At 37.9% G+C, this 18,706-nt stretch overlaps 1 protein-coding gene across 2 annotated transcripts in view; it reads left to right on the forward strand.

Annotated features, from left to right (window-relative positions):
* Positions 1-13,900: 13,900 nt before the first annotated feature.
* LOC100369213 (ATP-dependent DNA helicase DDX11-like) overlaps positions 13,901-18,706 on the forward strand; it is a 54,548-nt gene continuing 49,742 nt past the window's right edge. For both annotated transcript variants that reach the window (XM_085498166.1, XM_085498165.1), the window contains exon 1: positions 13,901-14,009. The gene's annotated coding sequence lies outside the window, so the exon portion shown is untranslated. The remainder of the gene's footprint in view (positions 14,010-18,706) is intronic.

An 18,706-nucleotide genomic window follows, 5' to 3' on the forward strand; every position in this document is an offset into this window, starting at 1 on the left:
TAACAATAATATCGACCACTTTAGAAGCACTTACCAAATGATGTATGGCACACCTTTACCAATAATATCGACCACTTACAAAAAGATATATGGCGCACCTTTACTAATAATATCGACCACCTTGTAACCACTTACCAAATGATGTGTGGCACACCTTTACCAATAATATCGACCACCTTATAAGCACTTACCAAATGATGTATGGCGCACCTTTACCAATAATATTGACCACCTTGTAACCACTTACCAAATGATGTATGGCGCACCTTTACCAATAATATTGACCACCTTGTAACCACTTACAAAATGATGTATGGCACACCTTTACCAATAATATCGACCACTTACCAAATGATGTATGGCGCACCTTCACCAATAATATTGACCAGCTTATAACCACTTACCAAATGATGTATGACACACCTTTACCAATAATATCGACCACCTTATAAGCACTTACCAAATGATGTATGGCGCACCTTTACCATTAATATTGACCACCTTATAACCACTCACCAAATGATGTATGGCGCACCTTTATCAATAATATCGACCACCTTATAACCACTTACCAAATGATGTATGGCACACCCTTAACAATAATATCGACCACCTTATAGCCACTTACCAAATGAAGTATAACACCTTTACCAATAATATTGACCACCTTATAAGCACTTACCAAATCATGTGTGGCACACCTTTACCAATAATATCGACCACCTTATAACTACTTACCAAATTATGTATAACACCTTTACCAATAATATCGACCACCTTATAACCACTTACCAAATCATGTATGGCACACCTTTACCAATAATATCGACCACCTTGTAACCACTTACCAAATGATGTATAGCGCACCTTTACCAATAATATCGACCACCTTGTAACCACTTACCAAATGATGTATGGCACACCCTTAACAATAATATTGACCAGTTTATACGCACTTACCAAATGATGTGTGGCGCACCTTTACCAATAATATTGACCACCCTATACGCACTTACCAAATGATGTGTGGTACACCTTTACCAATAATATCGACCACCTTATAAGCACTTACCAAATGATGTATGGCGCACCTTTACCAATAATATTGACCACCTTGTAAGCACTTACCAAATGATGTATGGCATACCTTTACCAATAATATCGACCACCTTATAAGCACTTACCAAATGATGTATGGCGCACATTTACCAATAATATTGACCACCTTGTAACCACTTACAAAATGATGTATGGCACACCTTTACCAATAATATTGACCACTTACCAAATGATGTATGGCGCACCTTCACCAATAATATTGAGCACCTTTTAACCACTTACCAAATGATGTATGGCACACCTTTACCAATAATATCGACCACCTTATAAGCACTTACCAAATGATGTATGGCGCACCTTTACCAATAATATCGACCACCTTATAACCACTTACCAAATGATGTATGGCACACCTTTACCAATAATATCGACCACTTACCAAATGATGTATGGCGCACCTTTACTAATAATATCGACCACCTTGTAACCACTTACCAAATCATGTGTGGCGCACCTTTACCAATAATATTGACCAGTTTATACGCACTTACCAAATGATGTGTGGCGCACCTTCACCAATAATATCGACCGCCTTATAAGCACTTACCAAATGATGTATGGCACACCTTTACCAATAATATTGCCCACCTGATAACCACTTACCAAATCATGTGTGGCTCACCTTTACCAATAATATCGCCCACCTTATAAACACTTACCAAATGGTGTATGGCACACCTTTACCAATATTATCGACCACCTTATAAGCACTTACCAAATGATGTATGGTGCACCTTTACCAATAATATCGACCACCTTATAACTACTTACCAAATGATGCATGTCGCACATTTACCAATAATATTGACCACCTTATTAGCACTTACCAAATGATGTATGGTGCACCCTTACCAATAATATTGACCACCTGATAACCACTTACCAAATGGTGTATGGCGCACCTTTACCAATAATATCGACCACCTTATAACTACTTACCAAATGATGTATGGCACACCCTTAACAATAATATCGACCACTTACCAAATGATGTATGGCCCACCATTACCAATAATATTGACCTCCTTATAACCACTTACCAAATGATGTATGGTGCACCCTTGCCAATAATATCGACCACCTTATAAGCACTTACCAAATGATGTATGGCGCACCTTTACCATTAATATTGACCACCTTATAACCACTCACCAAATAATGTATGGCACACCTTTACCAATAATATCGACCACCTTATAAGCACTTACCAAATGATGTATGGCGCACCTTTATCAATAATATCGACCACCTTATAACCACTTACCAAATGATGTATGGCACACCCTTAACAATAATATCGACCACCTTATAGCCACTTACCAAATGAAGTATAACACCTTTACCAATAATATTGACCACCTTATAAGCACTTACCAAATCATGTGTGGCACACCTTTACCAATAATATCGACCACCTTATAACCACTTACCAAATTATGTATAACACCTTTACCAATAATATCGACCACCTTATAACCACTTACCAAATGATGTATGGCACACCTTTACCAATAATATCGACCACCTTGTAACCACTTACCAAATGATGTATAGCGCACCTTTACCAATAATATCGACCACCTTGTAACCACTTACCAAATGATGTATGGCACACCCTTAACAATAATATCGACCACTTTAGAAGCACTTACCAAATGATGTATGGCACACCTTTACCAATAATATCGACCACTTACAAAAAGATATATGGCGCACCTTTACTAATAATATCGACCACCTTGTAACCACTTACCAAATCATGTGTGGCGCACCTTTACCAATAATATTGACCAGTTTATACGCACTTACCAAATGATGTGTGGCACACCTTTACCAATAATATTGACCACCCTATACGCACTTACCAAATGATGTGTGGCGCATCTTTACCAATAATATTGACCACCCTATACTCACTTACCAAATCATGTGTGGCGCACCTTTACCAATAATATTGACCACCCCATACGCACTTACCAAATGATGTGTGGCGCACCTTTACCAATAATATTAACCACCCTATACGCACATACCAAATCATGTGTGGCGCACCTTTACTAATAATATCGACCACCCTATACGCACTTACCAAATGATGTGTGGCGCACCTTCACCAATAATATCGACCACCTTGTAACCACTTACCAAATCATGTGTGGCGCACCTTTACTAATAATATCGACCACCCTATACGCACTTACCAAGTGATGTGTGGCGCACCTTCACCAATAATATCGACCACCTTGTAACCACTTACCAAATCATGTGTGGCGCACTTTTACCAATAATATTGACCAGTTTATACGCACTTACCAAATGATGTGTGGCACACCCTTAACAATAATATCGACCACTTTAGAAGCACTTACCAAATGATGTATGGCACACCTTTACCAATAATATCGACCACTTACCACATGATGTGTGGCGCACCTTTACCAATAATATTGACCACCCTATACGCACTTACCAAATGATGTGTGGCACACCTTTACCAATAATATTGACCACCCCATACGCACTTACCAAATGATGTGTGGCGCACCTTTACCAATAATATTAACCACCCCATACGCACTTACCAAATGATGTGTGGCGCACCTTTACCAATAATATTAACCACTCTATACGCACATACCAAATCATGTGTGGTGCACCTTTACTAATAATATCGACCACCCTATACGCACTTACCAAATGATGTGTGGCGCACCTTCAATAATAATATCGACCACCTTGTAACCACTTACCAAATCATGTGTGGCGCACCTTTACTAATAATATCGACAACCCTATACACTTACCAAGTGATGTGTGGCGCACCTTCACCAATAATATCGACCACCTTGTAACCACTTACCAAATGATGTGTGGCACACCTTTACCAATAATATTGACCACCCCATACGCACTTACCAAATGATGTGTGGCGCACCTTTACCAATAATATTAACCACCCCATACGCACTTACCAAATGATGTGTGGCGCACCTTTACCAATAATATTAACCACCCTATACGCACATACCAAATCATGTGTGGCGCACCTTTACTAATAATATCGACCACCCTATACGCACTTACCAAATGATGTGTGGCGCACCTTCACCAATAATATCGACCACCTTGTAACCACTTACCAAATCATGTGTGGCGCACCTTTACTAATAATATCGACCACCCTATACGCACTTACCAAGTGATGTGTGGCGCACCTTCACCAATAATATCGACCACCTTGTAACCACTTACCAAATCATGTGTGGCGCACTTTTACCAATAATATTGACCAGTTTATACGCACTTACCAAATGATGTGTGGCACACCCTTAACAATAATATCGACCACTTTAGAAGCACTTACCAAATGATGTATGGCACACCTTTACCAATAATATCGACCACTTACCACATGATGTGTGGCGCACCTTTACCAATAATATTGACCACCCTATACGCACTTACCAAATGATGTGTGGCACACCTTTACCAATAATATTGACCACCCCATACGCACTTACCAAATGATGTGTGGCGCACCTTTACCAATAATATTAACCACCCCATACGCACTTACCAAATGATGTGTGGCGCACCTTTACCAATAATATTAACCACCCTATACGCACATACCAAATCATGTGTGGGGCACCTTTACTAATAATATCGACCACCCTATACGCACTTACCAAATGATGTGTGGCGCACCTTCACCAATAATATCGACCACCTTGTAACCACTTACCAAATCATGTGTGGCGCACCTTTACTAATAATATCGACAACCCTATACGCACTTACCAAGTGATGTGTGGCGCACCTTCACCAATAATATCGACCACCTTGTAACCACTTACCAAATGATGTGTGGCACACCTTTACCAATAATATTGACCACCCCATACGCACTTACCAAATGATGTGTGGCGCACCTTTACCAATAATATTAACCACCCCATACGCACTTACCAAATGATGTGTGGCGCACCTTTACCAATAATATTAACCACCCTATACGCACATACCAAATCATGTGTGGCGCACCTTTACTAATAATATCGACCACCCTATACGCACTTACCAAATGATGTGTGGCGCACCTTCACCAATAATATCGACCACCTTGTAACCACTTACCAAATCATGTGTGGCGCACCTTTACTAATAATATCGACCACCCTATACGCACTTACCAAGTGATGTGTGGCGCACCTTCACCAATAATATCGACCACCTTGTAACCACTTACCAAATCATGTGTGGCGCACTTTTACCAATAATATTGACCAGTTTATACGCACTTACCAAATGATGTGTGGCACACCCTTAACAATAATATCGACCACTTTAGAAGCACTTACCAAATGATGTATGGCACACCTTTACCAATAATATCGACCACTTACCACATGATGTATGGCACACCTTTACTAATAATATCGACCACCTTGTAACCACTTACCAAATGATGTGTGGCACACCTTTACCAATAATATCGACCACCTTATAAGCACTTACCAAATGATGTATAGCGCACCTTTACCAATAATATCGACCACCTTGTAACCACTTACCAAATGATGTATGGCACACCCTTAACAATAATATTGACCAGTTTATACGCACTTACCAAATGATGTGTGGCGCACCTTTACCAATAATATTGACCACCCTATACGCACTTACCAAATGATGTGTGGTACACCTTTACCAATAATATCGACCACCTTATAAGCACTTACCAAATGATGTATGGCGCACCTTTACCAATAATATCGACCACCTTATAACTACTTACCAAATGATGCATGTCGCACATTTACCAATAATATTGACCACCTTATTAGCACTTACCAAATGATGTATGGTGCACCCTTACCAATAATATTGACCACCTGATAACCACTTACCAAATGATGTATGGCATACCTTTACCAATAATATCGACCACCTTATAAGCACTTACCAAATGATGTATGGCGCACATTTACCAATAATATTGACCACCTTGTAACCACTTACAAAATGATGTATGGCACACCTTTACCAATAATATTGACCACTTACCAAATGATGTATGGCGCACCTTCACCAATAATATTGAGCACCTTTTAACCACTTACCAAATGATGTATGGCACACCTTTACCAATAATATCGACCACCTTATAAGCACTTACCAAATGATGTATGGCGCACCTTTACCAATAATATCGACCACCTTATAACCACTTACCAAATGATGTATGGCACACCCTTAACAATAATATCGACCACTTTAGAAGCACTTACCAAATGATGTATGGCACACCTTTACCAATAATATCGACCACTTACCAAATGATGTATGGCGCACCTTTACTAATAATATCGACCACCTTGTAACCACTTACCAAATCATGTGTGGCGCACCTTTACCAATAATATTGACCAGTTTATACGCACTTACCAAATGATGTGTGGCGCACCTTCACCAATAATATCGACCGCCTTATAAGCACTTACCAAATGATGTATGGCACACCTTTACCAATAATATCGACCACCTTATAACCACTTACCAAATGATGTCTGGCGAACCTTTACCAATAATATTGCCCACCTGATAACCACTTACCAAATCATGTGTGGCTCACCTTTACCAATAATATCGCCCACCTTATAAACACTTACCAAATGGTGTATGGCACACCTTTACCAATATTATCGACCACCTTATAAGCACTTACCAAATGATGTATGGTGCACCTTTACCAATAATATCTACCACCTTATAACTACTTACCAAATGATGCATGTCGCACATTTACCAATAATATTGACCACCTTATTAGCACTTACCAAATGATGTATGGTGCACCCTTACCAATAATATTGACCACCTGATAACCACTTACCAAATGGTGTATGGCGCACCTTTACCAATAATATCGACCACCTTATAACTACTTACCAAATGATGTATGGCACACCCTTAACAATAATATCGACCACTTACCAAATGATGTATGGCCCACCATTACCAATAATATTGACCTCCTTATAACCACTTACCAAATGATGTATGGTGCACCCTTGCCAATAATATCGACCACCTTATAAGCACTTACCAAATGATGTATGGCGCACCTTTACCATTAATATTGACCACCTTATAACCACTCACCAAATAATGTATGGCACACCTTTACCAATAATATCGACCACCTTATAAGCACTTACCAAATGATGTATGGCGCACCTTTATCAATAATATCGACCACCTTATAACCACTTACCAAATGATGTATGGCACACCCTTAACAATAATATCGACCACCTTATAGCCACTTACCAAATGAAGTATAACACCTTTACCAATAATATTGACCACCTTATAAGCACTTACCAAATCATGTGTGGCACACCTTTACCAATAATATCGACCACCTTATAACCACTTACCAAATTATGTATAACACCTTTACCAATAATATCGACCACCTTATAACCACTTACCAAATGATGTATGGCACACCTTTACCAATAATATCGACCACCTTGTAACCACTTACCAAATGATGTATAGCGCTCCTTTACCAATAATATCGACCACCTTGTAACCACTTACCAAATGATGTATGGCACACCCTTAACAATAATATCGACCACTTTAGAAGCACTTACCAAATGATGTATGGCACACCTTTACCAATAATATCGACCACTTACAAAAAGATATATGGCGCACCTTTACTAATAATATCGACCACCTTGTAACCACTTACCAAATCATGTGTGGCGCACCTTTACCAATAATATTGACCAGTTTATACGCACTTACCAAATGATGTGTGGCACACCTTTACCAATAATATTGACCACCCTATACGCACTTACCAAATGATGTGTGGCGCATCTTTACCAATAATATTGACCACCCTATACTCACTTACCAAATCATGTGTGGCGCACCTTTACCAATAATATTGACCACCCCATACGCACTTACCAAATGATGTGTGGCGCACCTTTACCAATAATATTAACCACCCTATACGCACATACCAAATCATGTGTGGCGCACCTTTACTAATAATATCGACCACCCTATACGCACTTACCAAATGATGTGTGGCGCACCTTCACCAATAATATCGACCACCTTGTAACCACTTACCAAATCATGTGTGGCGCACCTTTACTAATAATATCGACCACCCTATACGCACTTACCAAGTGATGTGTGGCGCACCTTCACCAATAATATCGACCACCTTGTAACCACTTACCAAATCATGTGTGGTGCACTTTTACCAATAATATTGACCAGTTTATACGCACTTACCAAATGATGTGTGGCACACCCTTAACAATAATATCGACCACTTTAGAAGCACTTACCAAATGATGTATGGCACACCTTTACCAATAATATCGACCACTTACCACATGATGTATGGCGCACCTTTACTAATAATATCGACCACCTTGTAACCACTTACCAAATCATGTGTGGCGCACTTTTACCAATAATATTGACCAGTTTATACGCACTTACCAAATGATGTGTGGCGCACCTTTACCAATAATATTGACCACCCTATACGCACTTACCAAATGATGTGTGGTACACCTTTACCAATAATATCGACCACCTTATAAGCACTTACCAAATGATGTATGGCGCACCTTTACCAATAATATTGACCACCTTGTAACCACTTACCAAATGATGTATGGCATACCTTTACCAATAATATCGACCACCTTATAAGCACTTACCAAATGATGTATGGCGCACATTTACCAATAATATTGACCACCTTGTAACCACTTACAAAATGATGTATGGCACAACTTTACCAATAATATCGACCACTTACCAAATGATGTATGGCGCACCTTCACCAATAATATTGAGCACCTTTTAACCACTTACCAAATGATGTATGGCACACCTTTACCAATAATATCGACCACCTTATAAGCACTTACCAAATGATGTATGGCGCACCTTTACCAATAATATCGACCACCTTATAACCACTTACCAAATGATGTATGGCACACCCTTAACAATAATATCGACCACTTTAGAAGCACTTACCAAATGATGTATGGCACACCTTTACCAATAATATCGACCACTTACCAAATGATGTATGGCGCACCTTTACTAATAATATCGACCACCTTGTAACCACTTACCAAATCATGTGTGGCGCACCTTTACCAATAATATTGACCAGTTTATACGCACTTACCAAATGATGTGTGGCGCATCTTCACCAATAATATCGACCGCCTTATAAGCACTTACCAAATGATGTATGGCACACCTTTACCAATAATATCGACCACCTTATAACCACTTACCAAATGATGTCTGGCGAACCTTTACCAATAATATTGCCCACCTGATAACCACTTACCAAATCATGTGTGGCTCACCTTTACCAATAATATCGCCCACCTTATAAACACTTACCAAATGGTGTATGGCACACCTTTACCAATATTATCGACCAACTTATAAGCACTTACCAAATGATGTATGGTGCACCTTTACCAATAATATCGACCACCTTATAACTACTTACCAAATGATGCATGTCGCACATTTACCAATAATATCGACCACCTTATTAGCACTTACCAAATGATGTATAGTGCACCCTTACCAATAATATTGACCACCTGATAACCACTTACCAAATGGTGTATGGCGCACCTTTACCAATAATATCGACCACCTTATAACTACTTACCAAATGATGTATGGCACACCCTTAACAATAATATCGACCACTTACCAAATGATGTATGGCCCACCATTACCAATAATATTGACCTCCTTATAACCACTTACCAAATGATGTATGGTGCACCCTTGCCAATAGTATTGACCACCTTATAAGCACTTACCAAATGATGTATGGCGCACCTTTACCATTAATATTGACCACCATATAACCACTTACCAAATGATGTATGGCACACCTTTACCAATAATATCGACCACCTTATAAGCACTTACGAAATGATGTATGGCACACCTTTACCAATAATATTGACCACCTTGTAACCACTTACCAAATGATGTATGGCACACCTTTACCAATAATATCGACCACTTACCAAATGATGTATGGCGCACCTTTACCATTAATATTGACCACCTTATAACCACTCATCAAATGATGTATGGCACACCTTTACCAATAATATCGACCACCTTATAAGCACTTACCAAATGATGTATGGCGCACCTTTATCAATAATATCGACCACCTTATAACCACTTACCAAATGATGTATGGCACACCCTTAACAATAATATCGACCACCTTATAACCACTTACCAAATGACGTATAACACCTTTACCAATAATATTGACCACCTTATAAGCACTTACCAAATGATGTATGGGACACCTTTACCAATAATATCGACCACCTTATAACCACTTACCAAATCATGTGTGGCACACCTTTACCAATAATATCGACCACCTTATAACCACTTACCAAATTATGTATAACACCTTTACCAATAATATCGACCACCTTATAACCACTTACCAAATCATGTATGGCACACCTTTACCAATAATATCGACCACCTTGTAACCACTTACCAAATGATGTATGGCGCACCTTTACCAATAATATCGACCACCTTGTAACCACTTACCAAATGATGTATGGCACACCCTTAACAATAATATCGACCACTTTAGAAGCACTTACCAAATGATGTATGGCACACCTTTACCAATAATATCGACCACTTACAAAATGATATATGGCGCACCTTTACTAATAATATCGACCACCTTGTAACCACTTACCAAATCATGTGTGGCGCACATTTACCAATAATATTGACCAGTTTATACGCACTTACCAAATGATGTGTGGCACACCTTTACCAATAATATTGACCACCCTATACGCACTTACCAAATGATGTGTGGCGCACCTTTACCAATAATATTTACCACCCTATACTCACTTACCAAATCATGTGTGGCGCACCTTTACCAATAATATTGACCACCCCATACGCACTTACCAAATGATGTGTGGCGCACCTTTACCAATAATATTAACCACCCTATACGCACATACCAAATCATGTGTGGCGCACCTTTACTAATAATATCGACCACCCTATACGCACTTACCAAATGATGTGTGGCGCACCTTCACCATTAATATCGACCACCTTGTAACCACTTACCAAATCATGTGTGCCGCACCTTTACTAATAATATCGACCACCCTATACGCACTTACCAAGTGATGTGTGGCGCACCTTCACCAATAATATCGACCACCTTGTAACCACTTACCAAATCATGTGTGGCGCACTTTTACCAATAATATTGACCAGTTTATACGCACTTACCAAATGATGTGTGGCACACCCTTAACAATAATATCGACCACTTTAGAAGCACTTACCAAATGATGTATGGCACACCTTTACCAATAATATCGACCACTTACCACATGATGTATGGCGCACCTTTACTAATAATATCGACCACCTTGTAACCACTTACCAAATCATGTGTGGCGCACTTTTACCAATAATATTGACCAGTTTATACGCACTTACCAAATGATGTGTGGCGCACCTTTACCAATAATATTGACCACCCTATACGCACTTACCAAATGATGTGTGGCACACCTTTACCAATAATATCGACCACCTTATAAGCACTTACCAAATGATGTATGGCGCACCTTTACCAATAATATTGACCACCTTGTAACCACTTACCAAATGATGTATGGCATACCTTTACCAATAATATCGACCACCTTATAAGCACTTACCAAATGATGTATGGCGCACCTTCACCAATAATATTGACCACCTAATAACCACTTACCAAATGATGTATGGCACACCTTTACCAATAATATCGACCACCTTATAAGCACTTACCAAATGATGTATGGCGCACCTTTACCAATAATATCGACCACCTTATAACCACTTACCAAATGATGTATGGCACACCCTTAACAATAATATCGACCACTTTAGAAGCACTTACCAAATGATGTATGGCACACCTTTACCAATAATATCGACCACTTACCAAATGATGTATGGCGCACCTTTACTAATAATATCGACCACCTTGTAACCACTTACCAAATCATGTGTGGCGCACCTTTACCAATAATATTGACCAGTTTATACGCACTTACCAAATGATGTGTGGCGCACCTTCACCAATAATATCGACCGCCTTATAAGCACTTACCAAATGATGTATGGCACACCTTTACCAATAATATCGACCACCTTATAACCACTTACCAAATGATGTATGGTGCACCCTTACCAATAATATTGACCACCTGATAACCACTTACCAAATGGTGTATGGCGCACCTTTACCAATAATATCGACCACCTTATAACTACTTACCAAATGATGTATGGCACACCCTTAACAATAATATCGACCACTTACCAAATGATGTATGGCCCACCATTACCAATAATATTGACCTCCTTATAACCACTTACCAAATGATGTATGGTGCACCCTTGCCAATAGTATTGACCACCTTATAAGCACTTACCAAATGATGTATGGCGCACCTTTACCATTAATATTGACCACCATATAACCACTTACCAAATGATGTATGGCACACCTTTACCAATAATATCGACCACCTTATAAGCACTTACCAAATGATGTATGGCGCACCTTTACCAATAATATTGACCACCTTGTAACCACTTACCAAATGATGTATGGCACACCTTTACCAATAATATCGACCACCTTATAAGCACTTACCAAATGATGTATGGCGCACATTTACCAATAATATTGATCACCTTATAACCACTTACCAAATGGGTTATGGTGCACCCTTAACAATAATACTGGCCATCAGATAATGCAACAAATAAATATATATGACAAAATTAAGATTTGATAACCATATATTCAAAATATAAATTTGGGGATATTGCAACTGTGATAATATCTTATAGAAATGCAAATGTTATGTTAGTAAAGACCGTGTTAAACTCTTAACCTACATATATGGGAACAAATCACTGACACATTTTGCCACAAAGCAATACATAATATGGATCATAAAGACAAGAAAACAACAACGGACGTAGCATAATACTCAAATGACATAAAATTGAAATTACTGACATCAGCAACCATACCGTATTATAAAAAAAGCATTTTTATATTGCAATATTGATTGCATGTGTTTCAGTTGTAATAATCTTAGTTTATATCATTGGCTAACATCGGGACAACAAACCCATTCCCGTCATTAAGTAAAATATTTATCAATTAATGTCACAATTCAAACTGAAGCGAGATATTTCTATTAGCCAATGGAATAACATGTGCAGTGTACTCGCCGATTGGCTGGTCGGGTTTAAGTACATGTATCATTATACATATTTATAAAAAAGAGAATGGGTTTGTTGCGTTGATAGTTACATGTGTTATTCTTTCTTTCTTTAAAATCTCTGAAATTTATACATTTGTCATTTGTATACTGAAAAAGGCATGTATTTTTTTCTTTAACAAAATAAAATATTCTTTTCTATTTTAATCATTATTATGTTTCCACGAACAGATAATGTCACGCATTTTGAAGGTAAAGCTATGAATGTAGATAAATTGGATCGAATAACACGCGTGTCACGATTCACAAATCAGCTGTTGCAGCGCCACCTGGCGATCAATATGTGACCGGATGTAGGAGTGAGCGGCCGTTTCGAAATAGCTCAACGCGGAAGTGAAGTAGCGTGACCGGAGGTAGCGGCCTTATGCCAAAATCAGCCCAATTTACAGGGTTAATACTTCGTTTTACTTATCTCTTGTAATGCGTTTAAGTCAGGTATGTTTTTTGTTCATTTTATCGGTCAATAACTGGGCACAGTTAATGCGTACGCCGAGTGACCCGGTGAGTGCCACCTATCGTTATTGTGTTCTAGAAATCACGCACTGTTCTTACATGTAGGTGTACGCGGCATGGGCACAAACAACACTATAAATAACATCACAGTACACTAACGCGTGATAATTTAGTCATGACGATGAGATATGTCTAGTCATACAGTCGTGGTGCACACGACAACATGATTATGGGGAATATTCTTAAAAAAGAGAGGGTGAATCTGATCTTCATCCGGGTATTTGCGTTTTAGAGACAGGGCTGTCTCTGTCCGGTCGTTTATTCAACAAACCTTTTACCTTGGTGTTGAAATTGCAGCGTCAGAGGATCTGGTCAACTGTTAGACTTTATTGAGTTAGAATCGCTAGGCCTGGTATATCGGAGAGTAGTTTAAAAAAATTAGTTGACTAACGCATTAAAAACAGCTTATGTGATATGAAAGTATAGTTTTATTCCTGCGTGTGTCTAGCTTATTATCAATGTTGAGAAAGTTAGGGGTGCTAATATAGGTGTTTTGCTGGTATGTAAACAGTTGTGTGTTTTAGTTGCTAAATTTGAATCTTTTAGATTGACGTGAATCAGCAAGGTGGAGTGCAGGCAGTGTCAGTGTGTGTGTGTGTGTTTGTATACATGTATATTAGCATATTTGCTGAATTATTATTAGAACATCTCTGATCAAAACGTACTGAAAGCACATGTGCTGTCTACTAAAGAGAACAAATATTGTTTAATTTGTGGCTCAAAAGTTTGTTTACATGAATTTTTTTGTTTTTGTCGTATAAACTTGAAATCCAGAACACAAATTGATTTGCCACATACAATGTGATATTTAATATTTCCAGTAAAATTGCTATGAATATTCATATCCTAGTAACATTGCTATGAATATTCATATCCTAGTAACATTGCTATGAATATTCATATCCTAGTAACATTGCTATGAATATTCATATCCTAGTAACATTGCTATGAATATTCATATCCTAGTAAAATTGCTATGAATATTCATATCCTAGTAACATTGCTATGAATATTCATATCCTAGTAAAATTGCTATGAATATTCATATCCTAGTAACATTGCTATGAATATTCATATCCTAGTAAAATTGCTATGAATATTCATATCCTAGTAACATTGCAAAACAGTCAGCAAACAGACAGGATCGTTTAGGAAAGTGTCTGGCGATGTTTGCAAAGTCCCTTAGTAATTGCCAAATCAGTTGTGGGACGTCACATCAGTATATTTTAGTAGGTTGTTGTACATGAAGCATTTGTGATTTAGGAGTTACTATGGTTACCAGGGAAGTGGCAAACTATTCATCAACGCATCATATGAAAATTTGTGCTTACAAGTCTTAGGAGGGGATTTGGATTATAACACGATCCAACGTTAAGCCTATAAACGTTCTATTGTTTTTAGTGCCAAACCCCTTTGTTAAGTACAACAACAAATATTTTGTTGGTGTTTGTGAGCTCTTGTGTGATTGGTCAATGCATGGACAGCTCTTCCACTTCTGTGTTTTACTCCCTATCAATTTGGGCAATGTTTAACCATAGACAGTATAGTAGTATAGTAACACCATGGAGGCAATAAGATTATTACCTTCATCACGGTTACTAAAAAAGACGGTTAGGAAATGCTATTGTTAAAAGGTGTGAATCTGCCTAATCCCTCAAGGATGCGTGTCACGCTGTGTACGCCCTCTATTGCTTGAGATTTCAAGGCCCACCATTTTTTTCATTTTTGTGTCGATCACTTGATGTTCTGCGAATTTGAAATTTTAAGCTCGTTTTCGATAGAATGTCCACGTTTAGTGCACAAGCTCTACGAAGAACCACACGTACATTTCGGATGAGTACTCTTTGTGACTGTGATAACATTCAGAATCGAGAATTGTCATTTATCGTTTTCACTGTTGTCATGAAAGTAAGCTTGGGTCCCGGAAGAAAAAGTAACGAAAATTCTAACCCCTAAGTCACTATTTTAAAATACATTATATTATAAAAATACTACCAAATGAATTTTTACTATACTACTGTGCGTACTTATGAAGGTTGTGTGCGATTTGGGGGTTAATTAGAGTAAATTTTATTGTTTTGTTTTCGCGTCACTGTATCAGCCATTTTGTTTAAAGTCGTAACACTTTTTTTTGTAGACGCCGTAGAAATCGTTGAAAATGTATTCAACATTTTCCGCCAGTTTCATAAAATGCCTGTTTAATTGTTCTTGTCTGTCCTTGTTTCATTTTTTTGGTAAATTTTTCATGTTGCAATATTCAGCGTGCTGTTAAATATGGTTTTAGTCCACGCTACAATTTTTGAACACATTGAACTGTCGGTACAACTTTCTAGCAGTCTCTTCACCAAATCAATTTTTCGAACCCTTTTTAACCGTTCTTAATTTCATTGGAACTGCCTGTTGTTGCATATTTGGTCTGCTTACATGCATTTTGTAGAGCATGGGCAGGTCATTTCAGTTATCTTATCGCATATTTTGTTTATTTCCAACAAAATGTATGTGGTATCATGGCTCCTCGTTAAAACTTTCGCATGGCTGAAATATAAACACTTGTATGGTTTCTTTGACGTCTTTTTTTCTGATAATGTTTTGTTGGTTTTTTATTTCAGTTTTCTGCCGATCTTGTTCTTTAGAAACGAAAATGCCATACAAGACAGGCAAATTTGTATTAAGTTTAAACCGAGCGACAGGTTTTGTCAGGATTCACTGTACCAACTTACACTTTAGTATTACTGAAAGTATTGACAGAGACACAATAAAATGGCGTGCAGTTGTTGATTGCAATGAACTCTGGGAAAATGACGTCATATTTGCGTGATTTCCTGTCTACATTTTATGTTAATGATTTATCACAGATTAGTACGTCTTTTGTTTCAAATGTTTGCCTGCGACACGCATCCAATGAAAAGAACATGGTTCGTTTCCTAAAATTAACCGTCTTTTTTAGTAACCGTGCCTTCATGGTAACACCAAAGTCAAACGCCGTATGCCCAACGCAAGCTGGGCTGGAATGTTATAATGAGAAAGTAAACAATGACGTGTTATTTACTTCGATGCAATGTCACTACTTTTGTATCGAACTACAAGCATCTTTCCCCAAACGAGTTGTTTTCTTTCCGCAATACACATCTTTCGAACACACAATAGTTATCAGATGTAAATATTACTTTTAGTATATATGTTCCTGTCTAATTGAATAAATTTATAAGTTAGTTTTAGACGGCAGTAATGTTTCCATACATGCTATATTCAGTTTGTACCACGTTTTCCACAAAATATTTGAATATTTTTGTTTTCTTCATGATGCATGAATCATCTTATTATGTTATTGTCTACCGACTATGCTCGTTTTTTATTGTTCTCTGCCACACAGTTTTTTTCAAACAGACTTTGAATCTGTATGTTCTCCTGTCTGTCACCATCTTGACTATAGCTCACACTCTTTCAACCGAAATTCATGTCTAAGGTTGTACCCCGTTTTCGACAAAATACTTGAATCTTAGTTTTTATGATGCATGAAACTTCAAATTTTGTTATTTTCACCAACTACGCCTGTTTTTTGTTGTTCTCTGTCTCGCATTTTTTTTTAATAGACTTTCATTCCGTCTTCTGTTTTCACGTCTGTCGCCATCTTGACTACACGACCAGTCCTTCAGCCTGAATACATGTCTGCCTACGTTATACCCTGTTTTTATTAATAATTTCAACAAAATAACTTGAATATTTGTGTATAAATGAGGCACGATTGTCTTTATTATTTTATTTTCACTATTTTCGGTTTTTTGTTAGTGTTTCAAAGGGTTTCTTTTACATGACGATCAAGAAAACGCAAATCTTTGCTATTTTCGATGTTGATGCCCGGGCTCTGAATCACACACACAGAGTTGTTAACATGAATTGCTGTGTCTACTGCATTTGGATCTTCTGCACTATCATTTCCACCGTCATCAAAATCCGAAAAAAGAACATCGAGCAAATCATCTACACACGGGAACCCGTGATCATTTAGAATACTGCATTTCGCGAGAGTTCACGACTCTCGCCGCCTAAAAACAGAGTTTTCAAGATGGCACTTTCTTCATAGTAAACAGATGTACCCATAAACCAATTTTGACAGGAAACAGAAGCATGGTTTAGAAGCTAATTTTTTTTAAATCACTTTTGACCAAAAATACACATTTTTGTGCATATTTCAAACTACAGTGTCCATAAAAAAAATACTAACAAAATTTGTAAATTCATACAATAAGCTTTCAAAAAATATATAGTTTTGTGGACCAGGGAGGTCATCTTGGTTTCCTAATTAACTAATTAATATACCTGTCAGGTAAACTGCATCTCTACCTTAACGAGAAATCGAAATAAACATTTAGTTTATGTTAACGGTTAGTTTAAATCAGCTTAACTTTTGCCAGCCTACCCTGCTACAATAGAATCGCTGGAGTTGCTTGTCCTTCCTACTATATTGTCTATGGTTTAACTCTGGGGTTACGCCACCCTCTTGACTAGAGATCTGTGTTAGAAAATAAACCTTTGTTGTTGCAGTGTATGCAAGAAGATGAACTATTTATGTTTTTAACATCACTTCACCTATTAACAATTCACCCCTAGACGTGATA

The sequence above is a fragment of the Saccoglossus kowalevskii genome, chromosome 4, assembly GCF_978046115.1.
Source record: "Saccoglossus kowalevskii chromosome 4, keSacKowa6.1, whole genome shotgun sequence".
NCBI lineage: Eukaryota > Metazoa > Hemichordata > Enteropneusta > Harrimaniidae > Saccoglossus > Saccoglossus kowalevskii.